The 20,455-nt window shown below is 38.0% G+C and overlaps 1 long non-coding RNA gene across 3 annotated transcripts in view; it reads left to right on the plus strand.

The window, feature by feature from the left end:
- The window catches only part of LOC137153981 (uncharacterized), a 51,802-nt gene that overhangs the window by 14,536 nt on the left and 16,811 nt on the right, over nt 1–20,455 (plus strand). For 2 of the 3 annotated variants that reach the window (XR_010919991.1, XR_010919992.1), the window contains exon 2: nt 13,442–13,730. This is a non-coding gene — a long non-coding RNA (uncharacterized lncRNA). Of the gene's footprint in view, nt 1–13,441; nt 13,731–15,584; nt 15,938–20,455 lie in introns of those variants that run through there. The other variant, XR_010919990.1, reaches the window with a different exon arrangement.

The following is a 20,455-nucleotide window of genomic DNA, read 5'->3' on the forward strand; positions in this document are numbered from 1 at the left end:
TAGCATCATCAACAAGAGGGTTACTATAACAATCACCTTATTTTAAAAGTATCCCAACAATCAGACCCAGTAGTTTCACTTTCTTCTGATAGATTGAAAACATCTGGACCACGATTTTCAAAAGACCCATCACTTACCCTCTGGTTTTGTGGCTACTGTTTTACACCTGTCTGCAAATAATGGCAAGTGCATTTTACATCACTTGAATGCCTAATTACTTGATTTGCTAGCACAGTTGGCTACTTGTGCAGCTAAAAGATATATAATGGCTTCATTGCACCAGTTGCTGAGGGTGCAGAAATGTGTGCCAAATCAGAGGACCGTATCTGCAGATATGTTTGTAGGATAAAGACGCTTAGAGAGGACTCTTAAGACTCTCAGGCAAGTTAATGGGAGTTTTATCTGAGTAAGGATGGCAAGACCTCTCTGTTGACTGGAGGAATTACTAATCCATATTCTTAGAGATGCTGCAAGTGCTTAGTTGAAAAAGTAGACCACCATCTGTGCTATCCCCAGCACTTATCCATAAGCTTATCCATAAACAAGTACATTTTACTGCTGATCCAAGAGATTTTTGGCCTTCTATGGGTATTGTCTGAACAGTTTCATGGTCTGTTTATGGATAACTAAAGGGCAAAAGAATGGCAGTTTGCTTAGTTTGTAGATTATTTCTGAGATAATTACCAGTTTGAATGGTCTTATTCTGATGTCACCAAATACTGTTTATGTGGTTTTTCACTAGGCAACATTGTCTTTGAGTTTGTTCATAATACTAATAATAGGTTTAGTTAGCAGTGATTGTGTCCATGATATTTTGATAGATATTTAACTCTGCTACTCTGAGTCTCCTGAAACTTGCACTGTTTTTTTCACCTGTGTAAATCCACCAACTTTAGTAGAGTTACTCCAGATTTACATTGATGCAAATCAGAGGAGAATCAAATCCCATGTGTTATAGGATTGGGGATTTGTATATGTCTGTGGAGCCATAAGATGAACTGGATCAAACAAAAGATCTGGGAAAAGATAACTGAAGGGGTAGAATCCCAAACTTTTATACAGTTTGCTTTCCAGTAGTAGAGGATTTTTGCTTGTATCTATTGGACACTGGAGATTTTGCATTTCCAAGAGTAATCTCCAAAGTTTAGATGCACTCTCTGAATCAAGGTTCCAAGCCTTTACTCTGTATCCAAATGTTTGGCAAATTTCCTCATTTAATTAAATTTATGAAATCCTTGGCATATATCTAGTGTGAAAACAATATGACGACAGCACGTTATCTTGCGTAAGAATAATCTGCAACAACCCATTGGCCAAATCCTGTTCTAACTCATGTGTATTCCTTTGGCTTGATTTGAAGTTAATGGGGCTTCTGATGTGATTGAGGAGAGAAGGATTTGGTTCCTTATTTGTGTTCTTACCTCCCAAAATGCGGTATCATTCTATTCTCAATCTAATGTAGCTGGTGGTGGATCAAGACACTCCAGCCACAGCTCCTATACAACAGTGATATTTAGGCACTTTCAAATTTGATCTTTAAGTTAAAGAAATGAAAATAAATGACTGACCAATTTATTTTGGTGAGTTTACATGAAATATCTAGTGTTGGCTCTGTAGCTGGTGTATATTGGAATAGTTCTGTTGAGAACAATGGATCTGTGCTAATGTACACTAGCTGAGAATCTGGCCCATGAACGTGAACACTGAAGTTGCAGATTTCTTTACATCCATATGTGATGCTATTTAATCCATTCTGAGTGTGCTGTGGTCACTTTGAAGGTGAAGCAGCTGGATTGAACAAATTTAAACAAATCTAGAATTCAGATACAGATTATTATATGTTGCCAATATGTATATTAAAGACAAAAAACACTTGCAAAATATCTGCAGAGTTCAATGCTCTCTTGCACCAAAAAGAAATTTCCTGAAACAACACATCTGAAATACTCTTACAGATGTTTCTCTGAATTAATAAAAAAAAAAGTCCCCTGAGCTAAAATGAAAATTGATTTTGAAAAAAAGCTGAAGGATATGAGTGGATCATCATAATTGGATCAACATGCTCCAAAAGCTTCAGGCTACTTCGACTTCATTTCTTAGCTGACAGCTTTCTTTTGGAATTCTTCAAACTAAACACAAATGGTTTGATTGCAATATGTGAAACATTTGACCATCATATCTTTGACAGTCTGCTGCAGGGGAGATTTGATAACTGTTGTCAAATTCATAACAGCCATTCTAATCCAAAGAACCAACAAAAAACACAGGAGCTGCTTCCTCAAAAACAGAGATTTTATTAATGTGAAATGACAACATTAACTGGGAAAATGGGAAAAAGCTAGTATCAGGTCTGTTAAGAACACTCTTGTGACTACATGAAGAGATCTTATCAGCTATTAATTGATAAATACAGATGGCTTAGAGATGTTAGCTTTCCAGTCACTATTTACACAAGGTATTAAAGTAATAAAGAAAACATTGTTAATCCTGAGAATTTACTTTATAGAAATTATAGTTTATATATTTTAGAATGGGTTGGTCTTCCAAGAACATTTTTTATCCCTAACATTAATATGGCTGTGTGGGAGAATAATGGAGATGGTGGTAGGCAAGGTTTCCCCTGTTTTGCATAGCTTCAGTGGGGCTCCCAAGATCACAGCTCCAGACTCTGACATGTGCTGTTTCTGTGCAGCTGTTGCACTCCTAAGTGCAAATGGATGGGGAGGTTCCAGGGGTAGGCAGATCCTTGACCCTAGGTCAGTGAAGCTGAGTGGGGAACAGTATATTCTACTCCATACAGTGGATGTTGTAAATTAGTCCTTCCAAGGGACTCCCAGGATGGATTAGGATTCCCAGGAGAAACTGTTTTTCTGAGCCGTATCTCTGATGTGCAATACCTTCAGGTGCTGTCCCTGTGCAATGCACCTACACATCACCCTTTACTTCAGACTATACCTAGATGCCACAATTTAGACCTTATTGAGGGCCAGATCTTGTCACCTATACCCACATTGAGCTGTACCATATTCCTTGAGTGGCTCCATTGGAATCATGGAATAAGAAAGGCAGAATCTGGCCTACAATGGTTTATAAATATTTAAACTTTAGATTTTAATGACAGCAAAAGTAGGCAAAACATCTTTGCAAAATTCAGAACTCTAACATTATCCATTTAAATATAAATGTTGCAGCTAATTTTCAGTGTTCAACACAGTACTCAACTGTAAAAGAGAGTGAAAATTTTCCAAACCATTTAAAACTGAATAAAATAAAAATGAAATGATGTCAGCATTGTTGCATTTCACTGTCCTACCAGAAATAAGGAACACAACACTAATCAGCAAAAGATAATTTATTCTGGTTTCCTAGTGATATTATTCAATTAATTATCTGATGTCAATATTACATTAAAAATCTGGCAAGGAGGTATTTTAATTACTGTATATGTACAGAAGCTGAAGCTTCAAGATCTTTAGCTAACTTTTTAGGAAGAGTTCATTTTGAATTCAAGAAGAACTTAACTTCATTGGAATCAGAAAAATATGTTTGACTATCACCAAAATGACACAGGATTCTGCAGAATTAAACTCAGCAGCTTGTTCCCCAGCTGATGAAAATAAATTTTAAAAGTGTTTTTTTTTTTAACCTGGATTTTTGCTGAAATCTAGTTTTGATCTCAAATGCATGTAAAGTAAATGATCGCTGTAAAACAAATGGGTCTCACTTGGGAGGTTTTACCACCTAGGTTTAAGTTAATACCCGGGGTCTTGTCAGATACGTGATAAATTGGCAATGATGGTTCAGACATAGGTCTCTGTCCTGCAACTGGAACACTCAGACTCCTGCACCCATGCAGACTCATTGGCTTGATGCAGCCATGGATGGATGCAGGGGTTTGCTGCATGGATCCTACTGGAGGATCAGGGCCTTAGAATTTTATCACTATTTCAAGCAGATCTCTCCTACTCTACACAGTTTCAGTTACTTCTACACCTTCTTTTATGCAAAGTGTTTTTAGTTTTCTACCGTTAATTTGGTTTTCCATTGTATACAATTTCCTTTTCCAACTTAACATTCTCCTGAGATACAAACAGTGAAATATTTGGGCCCAGATCCTCAAAGGTACTTAGACTCCTAACTCCCACTAAAATAAACTCCTTATGCTTGGAATCCATGGAAGTTAGGCGCCTTTATACTTTCTGACCCAAAACGCTAATAATCAGACTTGTCACTTATACAGTTTGGTATCACTTGGAGTTGGAATGATTTTTTCCTACCTCCTTTTATCCGATTCTCCAATTTGATAACTCACGAAGCAAAGAGCTGAAGCTTAGTTACTGTCCACAGTTCAATGTCCTGCAAAATTTGAGATACATCTGGAAGTGATTCTGCATCAGAATAATCTTTAACTGCTTGAATAATCTACTTCACTATGGTGTATAGACATACCAAAGATAAAGACCTACCAGTAGCTCCCAGCCTACAGCACCTGATGTGAACCACAAAAAAGTTTTTCTAGCTCTTTAAATTCTCAGGACTTTTTCTCCCTTTAGGAACAATATTCATTAAATGGATGTAAAACCAAATTAAGAGAAAGCAATAATATCCAATTCGGACCGAAAAAAAGTCAATAGCTCAGTATAAGCAACTAACTGATAGAAAAATATTTCAGCCACTTCTAGTAGAAGAGTTTGTGTAAAATCTTACTCATAAGAAGAAAGATGGTTACTTGATCTTGGAATTTGATTTGAACAATGAGGATTAATAACTCTGCTTTCCTAAATTCCCTCTGTTTTAACTGTAAGATGTATTTTTAAACTCTAGCACAAAGCTGTTGTGTGGTATTGCTGTATCAAGTTAAACAGTTACTGCTCCTCACCCCAGAGTGGGTTGTAATTCCCTGGTAATTAAATGATCCATTTCAATTAGGCATTCAGTGCATACATCCCCATAACATGTAGGTGTCAGTGTATTCCCAGATCCACTAGAGCAGATCTCTGTGCCTGAGTGGAACGTGTCCTTCTGAAAGTGTGTGACGTCAGTGGAATCCACGCAGGCAGAGGGCTCCATGTTCGCAGATCCTGATTCAAGATCAGGGTCATAGAATGTTTGTAACATTTAGATTTCAAAAGCTTTTGGATTCATTGGAATGCAAGGTGTTAATATAAATGTGCTGTAAAATCATTATCTTTAGGAGGCTGCCTATATAGATGTAGGCTTAGAAGGATTAGATTTTTGTTGGTAAATGTTGGTAACCATTGATTTCACCATACACATACCCATACTGATGAAAAAATATTTCCATTGATAATTCAAATGTACAGATAGGTAAAGTAAGAACTATACTATTGGAGACCTAGAGTTTGATTTAAGGATATATACTTCATATATTTTGACATGTGATGCTGACAATTTGTGTTTTAAGAGTTATCAAGCTGTAACTTTTTGTATCTGAACATCTGCTGTTATTAATTAACTTTAACCCCTCATAATTTCTTGCGACCGTGGAAATTTAAATAAATACAAATTTAAAAATGCTTAAAACTCATGATTTTGCGCAACTGTGAAAATTTAAATTGATAAAAAAAAATGCTTAAAATAACCACCAATATTTTTTTTTTAAATTATATATTAAAAATGAATTCTGTGAAGGCTATATGTATATATAGTTTTTAAAAACATTTACCCAAATATGGAAATATGTATGGTACTGTGATATCAAACACTTGGGGTGGGAATATGAAGAAGGGGAAAGGGAATTGAAGGAACAGGATGTGATAGGATAATGGTGAGAACTAATGCTATAATAATGCCGAATCTCTACAGCATTGTGACACCATTAATTCAGTGTAGTCACACAGATGTAAAATTGTGTAGAGGAGTGGAGATTTAGGCCCATTTTTTCTTAATGTATCATCATCTGCTTTCCGGTATAGATTTCCGTACTTCCAATTCACAGATAGGCTTGTTACCAATCTTCCAAGTTTGTCCCGTTTCTTTACTTCTATCTTAGAGTTACTACAGGGTATAAAATAATGTTTATGGCTTGTCTGGCATATATTTCATGGCCATTACAGGAGATATGTTTCAGGTGCAAAAAGGTGGGAATTCCTGGTTAGGCATATAGGGACAGTAGATTTACTCCGTTACAAATTTTATCATTACCAGTTAGGACTAGAAAATACAATAGTGTATTACTGCCCTGGACAGGAACTTTCTTCCTAAGACTATGTGGTAGCACTGTGCACAGTTCCAATTTAGACAATGTGCACAATGCACTGCTAAACTGCTTGAAAATGTTAGTGTTTTGAGAATATGTTGTTTTGTACGACTTCAGGGACCAGAAGATTGGGACTCTGGCTGTGGCACAAGCATTCCTCTCTTGTATTTGAGGCGGTGTGTTGACTGAGGCTGATTTTTATCCTGGGAGAAACTGTTCCACTCTCATGACAAACTAAGACCTGCAAAAGTGAAGCGAAGGCACCTGCAGAAAAAGGCAGAAGCAATGTACCTGATGTGCCACAATAAGAGCCAAGCTCTGCCGTCATAGTGGTACAGCAGCACCCACAAGAAGGAAATGTTTAAGCCTCAGGAAAAGGAGAGAGGGTGAAAAGCAGGCATTCGTTTTTGCTGTTGATCTTATGAAAACTTGGTAGTATCTAAACCTGCTTTGCTAATGGTGCCTATGTAGTACAGTGAGGCATTTGATAGAGTCACTCTGCTGTATATCTTGTCTGGTGAATGAAGTGGCTTATTCACACTACAAAGAAAGCTGGCATACATTTTACCAGTGGAGAGTAGACCATGCAGTGTAGTAAGTCAGAGTCCATGAGGCTTAGCATTCTGTCCCTTTTTGTTCATGTTGGTTCTCAATACACTTACAGAAAAAATCTAGAGAGTTGGTGCATCAGTGCATGCAAGCACTGATGATGTAGTGCTTGTGGGGGAGAGGAAAAGAGGAAGTGGAAGAAGACTTAGAGAGATGGAGAGGCGTGCTTGAAAGAAATGGCATGAAAATCAGCAGGAATAGAACAAAGTATATGATTTGTAGATTTGATGATACCCTGAAGGAAGACAATGAGACTGCAAGTCTGGGGGACCAACCACTACCAACGGAACACAAGTTGAAGTATGTAGGTTTGGTAGTACAAGGAAATGGTGAACTCAATGACAAATGGATAAGCAGCGCAGGAAAGGCATGGACTAAATGGAGAGAAGTGAGTGGAGTGGTCTGTGATAGGAGATTGCCTATCAAACTGAAAAGTGAGCTTCATAAGATGGTAATCAGGCCTGCACTTTTGTATGGCTCCAAAAGTTGGGCACTGAGAAAGAGACAGGAGCAGATCTTGAATATAGTACAAATGAAAATGTTAAGATGGGTGCGTGGAGTTACGAGGATGGAGATGGGCCATGTTTAAAATGAATGAATTAGGGACACTATCGAGGTGGTACCAGTTATTATAGCAAAGTTGAGGGAGTCCAGGCTTAGATGGTTTGAACATGTGAAAAAAAGATCAGAAGTACATATAGGAAACAGGGTGTTACCCTCCACTTCTAAGTTTAAGAGAAGAGTTGGAAAACTCAAAACTAGATGGATAGATGTAATACGTAGGGATTTAATTAGTTGCGGAGTTTCTGAGGAACTGCTTCAAGACAGACTGGGATGGAAAAAAAGGACTTGAAGAGCCAACTCCATACAGATGGGACAAAGGTTGTTAGAAGAAGAAGAGAGTAGACAGTGCAATATAACTACTGTATTTCAGTGCTCCTAGGTAATGAGAGCTCAGATTAATTATTAGAGATGTATCAAGCCTAATATAATCTGTGATCCACAGGTATGTATTCAGTCAGTCTCTTTCACAGTACTGGCTGAAATCTAACCTTACAGGTGGTATGTCATGAACATGAAGAAACCTTTGTGTATCTTAGGCTGCTTGTTTTCATTATTTCTGAAAACAAAGTGACATTGAATTTTCCACTGTGAAATCATTTGCACTAGACCAGCTGGGTCCTCAGTAGAGTTTTATCAGATGAAGTCGGTTATCACTGCTGGTAAATCAATCACTCTATTAAATGTTTGGGTTTTTTTTAGAGATTAAGTTGATTCCCAATACAATGAAAGAGGTAGATCTAGTAGTAATACCAAAGGCACAATAAGACAAGCCACTATGTGGCTTGTACAGGCCAGTCTCACTGCTTAACATAGACATTAAAATATTTTCAAAGATTCTTGCTGGAAGACTAGAAGCAGTCCTTCTTCCGTTAATACACATTGATCAAACCAGTTTAATACATTATAGACAATTGAGTGATAACTCCAGATGTATCCTGGGAGTAATTCATAATATGCAGTTTAAAAAAATAAAGTCTCCTGCTATCCTTAGATGCATGGAAGACCTTTGATAGCGTGGCCTATCCTTAGCACTGATGAATTTTGGAAACAATTTGAAGACTTGGATACAAATATATGATTCTCCCTCCACAACGGATCAAAGTTAATGGTATATACTCCAAAATTTCCAACAATAAAGAAGAACCAAATAAAGTTGTTCTGTATCCCCTGTATTGTTTACTCTCTTTATTGAATTTCTGGCAGAAAACATAAAAAAGTCAGAATAGTAGCATAATATGGGTTCCAACTGATAAAATGGAACCTAAATTGGGCTGTGTGCAGAGAACATGATACTCATGGTTATCAATCTAGTACAACCTATGACTTATATTCTGAAAAAAATGAATGAATGATATTTCAGGCTATAAAATTAATTATACAAAATCTCAACTATTAAATATAGGATTGGAGGAATCTATGATTAAACAGCTACAAGATTAATTTGAGTTTGTGTGGTCTAAACAAATAAAGTAACTAAGGAGTCAGTATTTCTCCTAATTACAACTCTGTGTATGAAATTCATTTTCCTTTTATTATTTCAAAAGTGGGAAATGATTTGTTGTTTTGGAAAATAAATAAATTTGTCTTGGATTGGCCATATAGCTGTGGTAAAATGAACTGGTTACCAAAAATAAATTTCCTATTTCAGGCCAGACCTATATGGATAGGTCCATCAATGGCTATAAGCCAAGATGGTCAGGGATGCAACCCCATGTTCTGTGTGACCCCAAATCTCTGACTGCCAGAAGCTGGGATAGGGCAACATGAAAAGGCTCACTTGATAATTGCCCTGTTCTGTTCATTCCCTCTGAAGCATCTGGCACTGGCTACTGTTAGAAAAAAGGATACTGGGGTAAATGGACATTGGTCTGACCCAGTATAGCCGTTTTTTGTTTTTTTTCTTATGATAGAGGAAATTCTAATAGGAATTATTTAATTTATATGGGACAATAACTTCTCAAGAGGAAATATGAAATTCTCTATAGACCCACTCTGGAAGTAGGATTGGCAGTACCAAAGTTACTAAAATAACATTGGGCAGCTCCGTTGAGACCACTGTCATGGTGTGGAAATTGAACAACAGGATTTTAAATATTAATTTTGTGCATTAATTTTTTACATAAAAAATTTAGACCAATACAAAAGGGAAACAATTCAGATGTCATATTGACACTTTAGGAATGGAATTTGTCACAGATAAGGGATAGTCCCTTCCCTTTCCCACCTATACCCATCAGAAAAAAATCCACAATTTCATATGGGTTATCTAATTGAATATAGAACATATGGGCAAAAAAAGGGTGTACACCCGTCAGCCAGCTAGTCCATCAAAGAAATCATGAGGAATATTAATAGACCCGTTTGGACTTTTTTGTAATTGAAACATTTTGTCAAATGCCATGCAGGAAGACCAAGTTTCAGGAGACCATTAACAAAGATAGAAACGCTAGTTACAGGAAAAGCCATGTGAAAGGGCCTTATTTCTCTATGGTATAACCAACTGTTACTGCTTGATCTAGAAAATAAGACTCCCATTATGGAAAAATGGGAAAAGAATCTCAAACTAGACATTACTTGAAAGAAAAGGAAGGTAGTTGCAGGAAGTCCAAAATCTCCTTTGTTTGTGTAACCATTAGGGAAAATTATTACAAAATATTTTACTGATGGTACCTCACTCCTTTTAAGCTAGGAAAATATATAAAAATGCTAGAGATGCAATGCAGAACTAGGGACCATTCTGTTTGTGTGGTGGGAATGTCCTAAGATAATAGTTTTTGGAGGAAAATAACAAATAGAATTTTTAAGATAATTAAGATTAGGTTAACCACAGAACCCCCCGTGATTTCATTAGGTTACAGTCCAATGGAGGTTACTGATTCAGGAAAAGACCTATCGATAACACAGCTACTACTAGCAGCCAGATGTGTGATAGCTTATTTTTGGAAAAGAACAACTCCTGCCCCCGCCCCCACTCCAACGTTAGTGTCTTGGATAAATAAATGATGAGAGATCCCTTCAATGGAGAAAATGACAGACAGCTTATATCAGGATCAAGTACGTTTTATAATTTATGTTTACCATTTTTGGAACGTGTAAAAAATAAATACACCGGCAATGATAAGAGTTTGACCAAACACAAATTGGTATTTCAAAGATGACAAATAAAAGTGATGAATGAGATTTGTAAATATTCGTATGGAAAGTTCATGTATGTTAATGATGACAAAATAAAAAATATAAAAAACAATCAACTGGGCTGATTGCTGTGAGCAGGATCCTTAGGTGGTGTAAATTTGTTTAGCTCCATGGCCCATTTTATGAGCCTGTTCTTTCATCAATAAATGTGCACATCTATCCTTAAAGTGACAGAAAGTTACAAGTGTGAGACTGCAGGAGAGAAACTACTAAGTACGGATCTCATTTCTACTTTTCCTTTAATATCTTGAGATATTACATAGAATGACTGATGCTGTCATTCATCTGCAACGTACTGCAGCCACCAACCATCCCAGCATATTGTCACCTGGAGGTTTCTAAAGGGGAGACATCAGTGCTTAATTTGGTTGTATCAGCAGCTTTGTGCATAAAGTAAAAATACATAAAGATGTTAAAACAGTACAGCAGAAGCTAAGACACCTGCCTCTGTCAGTTAGGAAAGCAGATGCAAAGAGCTGGAAGCTTTTACTCTAATGGGAATAGTTGAAAGAGTTGATGCATCTGAATAGATTTGCCTATAGGAGATACCATGAATAAATTGGCTGGAATTCAAATGTATGCTAATTTGTGTGATCCTAACAAAGCTGTTGTGGTTGATTGTCACCTCTTGCCACTGACTGGGGACATTCTGCCTGAATTTAAAGAACTATGTAATATATTCACCACTGGATTAAAAATTTGTTATAAGCTTTTGGTGCATATAAGGTGAATGGCAGATTCCTCACTGCATTCTGAGGGTCTGCTTTGCTTCTGCCGTGTACCACACAAACTCAGCTCAATGTTTCAATGAATGTTAGCAATATAATTAGTCCTGCCATGAAAACAATCCTGTCTTTATGATGCAACTATTTGTACAAAATCCACAGAGTAGGACAGCTAAGTAGTCCATGTGAAATCTTTGCTTGGAAAATTACTGTCAAAATGCTATTTCTGTTAATCAAGTCTCACTTTTTTGTGGGTTGTTTGGGCTGCATTGCTGCATTGTTTGCACAGTATCCTCATGCACAGTGACAAAATATATGGCTACATATTGTTTTGTGATTTCAAAAACTGCAGGCGAGTAACTACTTTTTTGACTGTAGTACACAGGGTCACAACACATGTTCTACAACAAACTGTAAACTCTCCTGTACGTGTATATTGTTAGAAATTCTCCTTCAGCCAAACCCTAGTCTGATGGAGGTCAGTGGCAAAGCTTCCGTTATCTTCAGTGGGACCATGCTTTGTCCCAACTTCACATGGCTTCATGATATCACAGGAGAAATCTACCTCTCAGATAATTTGCTTCTGAAAATGGTCATCCTGCTGAAAGGAAAGATGCTCTTTTTGGGACAGGTTCTACTACCCTTACACATGTCGATTAGCACCTTAACAGTAGCAAAATCCCACAAGCTGGTCTTGCTCTTAAGTTCCTTTGTCCTAGAATTAATATTAAAGAAGATTAGGCAAGAAATATTACTCTATGCAAAATAAACAAATCAGTTACTTCCTCTACTTTGGAACATGCTGATATATCTTATATGAATATATACAGCTCCCACTATCTCTTGTCATACTACAATTTTGGCATCTCTGATGTAACTCCATTTATCAGGCGAGAGATCTGTGGAGGATTGATAAGGGTTGGTAATGAGTAAGTAGGAGGTACAACAGACTGATAATCCTCAACTACTGTAACCAGGCATGCTGGCCTGCTTAGGCATTGCTATATGATGCCAACCAAACCCTTCGTCTTCGGTCAATTCTTGACCACTCACGGCTTGTCTACACTCACAGTGCTGCAGCTGCAGTGCTTAGTGAAGATGCTACCTACGCTGATGGGGGAGCTCCTTCCATCAGCGTCGGTATTCCACTACCCTGAGAGGCAATAGCTATGTCAACTGGAGAAGCTACGTCAGTGGGGATTAGGTCAGTCTAACTATGTAGCTCAGGGTGGTGAATTTCCCACTCGCCCTGAACAACGAAGTTATTCCGACATAAGTTCCTTGTGTAGACCACGTCTAAGGGGGAAATTCCTGCTATCTCCACTTTAAGTGTAAATCCCTGAGCTGCAGCATACCAGGCAGGTACCTACTGCAGCCCCAGAGCCAGGGTGCTCGCTTAGAATGCCTTGCAGAACAGGAGTGTGAACAGTGGACACTTGATACCAGAGCTGATCTGATGACCAGGCATGGGGCAAAAACTCACAAAATATATAAGGTAATGGGGGCATCTGCTTCTGAGTGGGAGGGTGGTCCCACGCTCCATCATTTTCCTGACAGTAGAGGATCTGCTTGGATCAGTTTATGCAAGCAGCTACAAGAGAGAGGATGTGGCAGCTGGGAGAAGGCGATGAGTCTCCACTCACCATTGTCATGATAAACTACATGTATCTCCGGGGCACAGACCAGCCCCACAGATTCCATGTCCTTGCAATGATAGATTGTTCCATGAGCCCCAAACCTGTTGTGCATGAAACTGCTGTAGGGTCTTTGCCATTTTGTGGGCATCTTGAACCACTTCACGTTCTAGCTGATGAGACCGTCAATTGCACTCCACACTTAGAATATGGTGAGCTAGGAATAGGGTGTGATAGCCAAGTGTGTCCGGAACCAAGGATCACACCCGTTTTATGCCTGACAGGACTTGGATAACTTGCAGTTGATAATGTGAATTATTGCCTGGCTGTCAGACTAGAACATGACTTTTTTTTTTAGACCCTTCAAGGATAAAATAGCAACTGCTGTGTTTTTCTCTCATGGGACCTGATTTTAGGCCCATTCAAGCCAATGAGAAACTGTAGGTTGACTTCAGTGCGGTTTGGATCAGGCTCACGAGGAATATTTTTTTCAGACAGCACATCACGAGGCGTATGAGAAGCTGAGGGAACGTGAAGATGGCAGCATTGGCATGTGCACAGTGAGCAGGAGCTCCTGTAGAGGAACATAAGGACCTTCTTTTACTTTTCATTTGAAGAAGAAAATTGAGGCACAAAATGAAATCTCGGGTGAAAACAATTGCAAGGAGATACATAAGAGAGCAGTCACTGGCAGGTCTGATCAGAACTGTTTTGCAGAGCTCACTCTTGCTTTGCCATGGACATAATCCCTTCAGTAATTGTTCTGTGAGTGTGAGTATGCCTGTGAGTATCCTATTTTTATTTCTCACTCTGAGCAGTATAATTAAATATGACACTCAAGCAAACAAATGGTAACTTCAGTGATTAAGCATAAGGACACTAAAAGATCTGAACTTGGGAGTGGGGAGTGAAGTAAGAGGGTAAGAAATGTGCCAGGTCTAAAGTTTTGCTGGAAGCATGAATTGATGCTAACTGCTGGACAAGAAATCCCCCTTGAGAATCTCAAGAATATACACAAAATATTTTTAGATCGTTTTCAAGTCTAAGGAAAATATCTTAACAATAACAGGCTGTTAAAAAAATTTAACTTAAAAAAATGACACAGATGATTTCAGTTTGCCAGTGTAGTTAGACTGGAACAAAAGGAACCTTCCCTGAAAATAAGACAGAATTTATTAGCAAAGGGACTCAGTTTGTTCATTCTTATTCTTTACTTCTCAGCTGGTAAAAAACATATCAAGTCTCATCTTACCAGGAGAGGGCACTTGTGGTTCTATTTCTGCTGTGACAATACAATGCAGTATGAGTAAAGGAAATTTGGGATTGTCTTTTACATTGCAGCAGCATTGTTTCTATTGGAAATTTTACATTCATTATAAATTAGAATAATTTTTAAAGGACAATATGGTGGGGTGAAGAACTAATTAATAAACATGGATGACTGTCGTTATAAGAGAGAATTTCTACTTTACCTGGTCCTTTAGAAACTATAAGTTCTTAGTATATTGGGTCTGTCAGTTAAGACTCAGAAATTACCTCAGACAGCAGCTTTTCAAATGGTGTGTTTGATGGAGAAACTGGAGAAATGGTCTGAAGTAAATAGGATGAAGTTTAACAAGGACAAATGCAAAGTACTCCACTTAAGAAGGAAAAATCAGTTGCATCCATGCAAAACGGGAAATGACTGTCTATGAAGGAGACTATGATTTGGGGGTCATAGTGGATCACAAATTAAATATGAGTCAACAGTGTAACACTAAAAACAATGAGAGTCCTGTAGCATTTTAAAGACTAACAAATTTCTGCGGGCATAAGCTTTCTTGGGCTGCAACCAACTTCGTCAGATGTTTGCTGTATACAGACTAACAGGGCTACGCCTCTGGAACTTTTCAGTGTAACACTGGTGCAAAAAAAAGCAAACATCATTCTGGCATGTATTAGCAGGAGTGTTGTAAACAAGATGAGAAGTAGTTCTTTTGCTCTACTTCATGCTGATTAGGCCTCAGCTGGAGTATTGTGTCCTGTTTTGGGCACCACATTTCAGGAATGATGTGGACAAATTGGAGACAGTCCAGAGAAGAGCAACAAAAATGATTAAAGATCTAGAAAACATAATCTATCTGAGGGAAGATTGAAAAAAATTGGATTTGTTTAGTCTGGAGAAGAGAAGACTGAGGGGATATGATAACAGTTTTCAAGTACATAAAAGGTTATTACAAAGAGGAGGAAGAAAAATTGTTCTCGTTAACCTCTGAGGATAGGACAAGAAGCAATGGGCTTAAATTGCAGCATGGACGGTTTAGGTTGGACATTAGGAAAAACCTCCTAACTGTCAAGGTAGTTAAGCACTGGAATGAATTACCTAGAGAGGTTATGGAATTTCCATCACTGGAGATTTTTAAGAGCAGGTTGAACAGACACCTGTCATGGATGGTCTAGAAGATAATGCTTGGTGCTGCCTTGAGTGCAGGGGACTGGACTAGAAAACCTCTCGAGGTCCCTTGCAGTCCTAGGATTCAATGATTCTATGTCACACACTCCCTCAAGCTTCATTTGATCTTTTATGACATATAACATGTTCTCCATTTGTGTATTCCAAATCATAAGGCTTAATTTTTATTTCTTTTGAAATTTAAGGCAAAATACTGGACCCTGACGCAAATAAAAGGATTTTGCTTGTGGGACCAATATTGAACTTGACCTTCTACCCAAGACACAAAGTTCAGGGTATTTGTGGAATCATTCATAGCATCTGCTGCGACAGCCCATAATGACTTCAGCTTTCTATGAAGTACTCCGTCACCACTGTAGGCTTTGTGTCCAGTGGCTCTGTGCTGGCTATAGAAGCATGGACTATGCCTCTGTCCATTTACAGAGTTTAGAGTGTATTTTAAACTACATGCACTAAATGAGTACGCTCTGAGTCCAGTGTGCATAATTTTCATCATTAACTATGTCACTGCTATTCCTATAACATGATCAGTATTGTTTATTATACCAAAAATAAAGTTGATTGAGTTCTGTTATGCATATCAGCCTCAACTCTGAGCTGCCCCTCCTGAGTGGTGCAGTTTAAGAGACACTGTCCACATGGGGAAGATGGAGCAAAGGTAGCTTTAAGCCACATTTCTACCTTGAAAATTCTGGGCCTGTATAAGGGCCTATCTGATTCCTATTGTAAATTTACAGCAGTCTCTGGGTTGATCTAACTTATGGCCCCTGCCCTCAGTTGCCCATTGAATGCAGACTGCTTTGACGACACCCCTCCTACTCTTGTAGTGGGTTTGGAGTGCTGCATAGGACCAGAGAAACCTCCCTAAACTAGGGAATTCCAGCTCGGGAGTTCTGACCTGGGTTCTGGCCTCTTCACAGTGTCTTGGGACTATCATCTGTATCTCCTAGAGTGCATGAGGTATATTAAGGAACAAATGAGGTATGAATATACCAAGTGATATAGCAGGAAAAAAGGCTAGTGCAGATTTGTTTTGTACACACACAGGCATCATGTCATGGGACAGAGGTATTAGTTCTCTCTTTATAGCTCAAGCATGACTACAGTTGGACGACTGCATTCGCTTCTGTGTACCTCATGATCAAGAAGATATTGAAAGATTAGAGAGTGTTCAGAGAGAGCAACAAACAAAATTAGGAGCCTGGTGGGAATGAATTAAGAGGAAAGATTAAAAGAGTTAAACATATAAAGCTTAGCAGGGGGACATGACAACAGTCTACAAATATTTGAAAAGTGTAAACACCAAAAAGTGAGAGAAAATATTTAGTATATTAATAAGAGTGTATGACTAGAGTAATGGATGAAATTAAGACAGAGAAAAATTTGATTGACTATCAGGAAAAAACTTTCTGCTAGTGAGATTTGTTAGCATGTGAAAAAGTTCCCAAGGAAATGGGAAAAGATCCATCACTTGGCATATTTAAAACTAGACTGGAAGAAACACAAATATATAAGGAACAATTAACACCAGTTAACTGAACAATCCAGTATTGGCAAGAAGACAGACCAGATGCCCAACTCCTGGATTCTATGAATTATATAAAAGGATAATTAGATATGGAATTGAAAGGATTGTTTTCAGTGATGTGAAATGTAAGAATAAGTTGAACCTGTAAGTAAATCCAATTCAGGTTTCTTTAAAATCATTATGTAAACATACTGAGTTACCAGTCATATGACTTCTTGTTGTTTTTTCTCCCATTTGCCTTTCCTCTTAAAGAGTGGACTTTATGGAATGTGTTGATCAAGGTTGATTGCAATTAAGGTTCATTTAACGAAAAGTATAATTGCCCCAGACTATAAAAACTATTTATTTCTTTAATTAATTTTATTAACTAGTGAGGGACCTGCAGCTTCACTATTCAAGTTTATGGGTTTATGAGAAATATGAATGAGGGCGGGCAAATATGTGTGTTGTGCTGTGACAATTGTGTTGATTTATGTGTGCATTGTTTTGTGCTGGGAGATTTGTGTGTGTGTTGTGTTGTGCTGGGGGATTTGGGAAGGTGGTGAATGAGGGGTGTGTGTTGTGGTGACTGTGTGTTTTGGGTTATTGTGTGTTCTGGTTGTGTTTTTGTGTGGGTGGTTATATTGATTTGTGCCTGGGAGATGTATGTTGATTTGAGCAGGTAGCAGTTGGGCCAGGTAATCCATGGTCTCTGCAGCCTCCCTCATACAATCAATGAGGTTGTGTTTAAATTAGCTGCAGAGCAAGGGTCATGACTGGTTGAGTTACTTCTGATATCACAATGGTCTATGACTCTTGGCATAGCCTATGGCCACACACTGCAGATGTGTAATTCATAAGGTTAAAATGGTTGAGAATTTAATAACTGGATGGTAACACTATCAAACCCAGTGATGATTCAACCTGGTGATATTCTAAACAAAAAGAGCTCTCAAACATACTTGTAGCTGTTTCCATCACTTCACACTGACTCAACGGATATTTTAGGCTTCAGAGTGACACACAGAGTGACATTTCTAGAATCTTATTATAGAGATAGTGTTAGCACCCTAAAATCCTAATCTAGATTAGCATTCAAAAGCTCGAATTGGGGGTCACAGCTGCATACCAATGAGACTATACACTGAAACCTTCTACGTAATATAGCAGATTTTGGAGGGAAAAATTGATTTTCTGTGTTGAGATTTATTTTAAACGTACAGGGCCTCTTTCCCACTTACATGAAGGTCCCTTTACATGCTCTGGCAGTGTAAAGGGGCCTTAAAGTGGAAGTAAATATAATTTATGTCCCTTTTAAGGCCTCTTGGCACTTCTAGAGCTATGTAAAAGGGGCCTTAATGTAAATGAGAATCAGGCCCACAGAAAAATATTGCTATAGCAACAAAATAATTTATGAGAATGTGTCTAACAAAGTAAGAACTACAGAAATGTGAAGGGAAGAAGCTCTTACACTCTTTAATAACATCACGCTTCTCTTTATAATAACTAACACATTGAAAGGAATGAGTATGCTTTCCTTTTATGATTTTGTTTTTAAATTAGCTTTATCAACAACATTTGGCAATTATCAGTCACTGAAAAATATTGTGCACATACTAGTAAAACAGAAGACATAGTGTAATTAAGAAACACAGTCACAAGCTAAAATGCATGTTCTACTGATTGATAACCTCAGGTTGCATAAGTGTGTGTTGACAATTCACAAATAGCCCCGTTAAGACCTGTGTGCAGAAATGTAAGCGATAGTGCTAGATGCACAGCCATTAATCATGGTCATCAATAGGCCTCCCTTAGTGGTATACAGCAGCTTTTAATGTATGTTTTGCTAATTGGAAGTTACAGTAGTGGTGTGAAGTCCCAGATGAATAACTATTTCTATTGTATAATAGTGCATAGAAAAAGCTTTTTGCATTTTGCCTTGGAAGATCAGCTTAAAAGTTGAAGAAATTTATTATCATTACCATTTATCCTTTAAGGCTATAAAAATATGCCAACAAACCTCCTCCCACTGCCCCGAAAGGTTTAATACATTGCTAAAGTTCTAATTTTATTCTTCAATATTCCCCAAAACCTACATTCAAAACTGAGGCCTCTGATCTACAGAGAGTTGTTGTTTAATGCATTTCTGTATGTAGATCCTTGACAGAGACCATTTTTCTTGCCTCTCAGGTGGCTCATATAGAGAGATTTATGTCCATTATGCATAAATTCTTTGTAAAATTGCTCTAGCATAATCAGCAAAAAGTCTGAGAAAGCACCCACAGCAGCCACAAAATGAATCAGAGATACTTGGATTTAGCCCACCTTCTTTAAGTTTCAGGAATTCTGTTGCCATAGAAATGTGAGGAACGTGAAGCTCATTGTGGACCTGATTTGCCAACTTCCAATGGCAGATCATTATTTCTAGAATTACATCATCAAGAAATAGCACCAAGTCAAAAGCCAATATTCATGGTCTATTAACACCAGAATTATTGATCACATTAAAGTAGACCTGGTGAATAATTCATCAAGAGCCACAGGTGTTAAATTCTGAAGTTGGCATTAGATAAAAAGGTAAAACAACAATCAGCATTTTCTACTTTTTAAATAGCACTTTTATTACTGGGGACTTGAGATTTCAGCACTGCACTAAAAGAGAATTATGAAAGGCAAGATACTCCTTACAAAATGGTGCAGTATTCAGTATTCTCTTTAATATGCATTTTGTGGGTGATGGTCAAATAATCTTCCTTATGATCTATTAAGTTGAATGGGTGCTTTCTCTTGAGCAAAACTTGTTTATAGCATGATGTGCTATTGCAGTTAACCTTGCTCTCCCTTTTGGCTGTAACGACTATAGAGGCTCTGGGCATAGGAACTAACATTTCAATTTCCTAGTGGGTGCTTCAATGCATAATTCTTAAAAGGTTACAGATATGGGGGTCTGCCTACCAGCCACTTCCCATGAAATGAAACGACTGTGGGCAAGGTTAGTTCCCTAGTGTTAGTGCTCTCTGGCCAGTTAAGAGGCAGCTCAAATGGTCTCAGAAAGGGAGTCCCATTATATTCACAATGACATTAGCTGAGATGCAGCTGTTCAGAAGGTGGAGATGGAAAATGAGTCACTGCTCAGGGGTTTAGCAAGGTTGTGGGTTAGGTTTTTTTCTTACCTCATCTCCTGGGTGTAGAGGGGAAAAAAGAATATAGAACTTTATATTCAGATTAATCAATATCTTATATATTTGGGTCCTAATTATTTCCCTCACTTGTTAATTTAAACTGTGGCATTTAATTTATTAAGTACTCTCTTCATGCTCTGGATATGCCTGTCTATATTGGACAGCATTTAAAGGAATGTGACCAGGCTCATTTTTCAGGCTCCCTTCAGATATGTGCTTGGCCTCTCTAGGGCCATTTCGTCTGCCATTTTGTTGATCAGTCACTGGTTTTGTGAGATCCCTCTGTAACTCATTGCAGTCTGCTTTGGACTTAAGCCATCTTGAAGAATTTTGTATCATTTGTAAACATCACCATTACGCCATTCAC

Source organism: Emydura macquarii, unplaced genomic scaffold, assembly GCF_026122565.2.
Source record: "Emydura macquarii macquarii isolate MOO-44397 ecotype Brisbane River unplaced genomic scaffold, CSIRO-AGI_Emac_v2 contig_1253, whole genome shotgun sequence".
NCBI classification, from domain to species: Eukaryota; Metazoa; Chordata; order Testudines; family Chelidae; genus Emydura; species Emydura macquarii.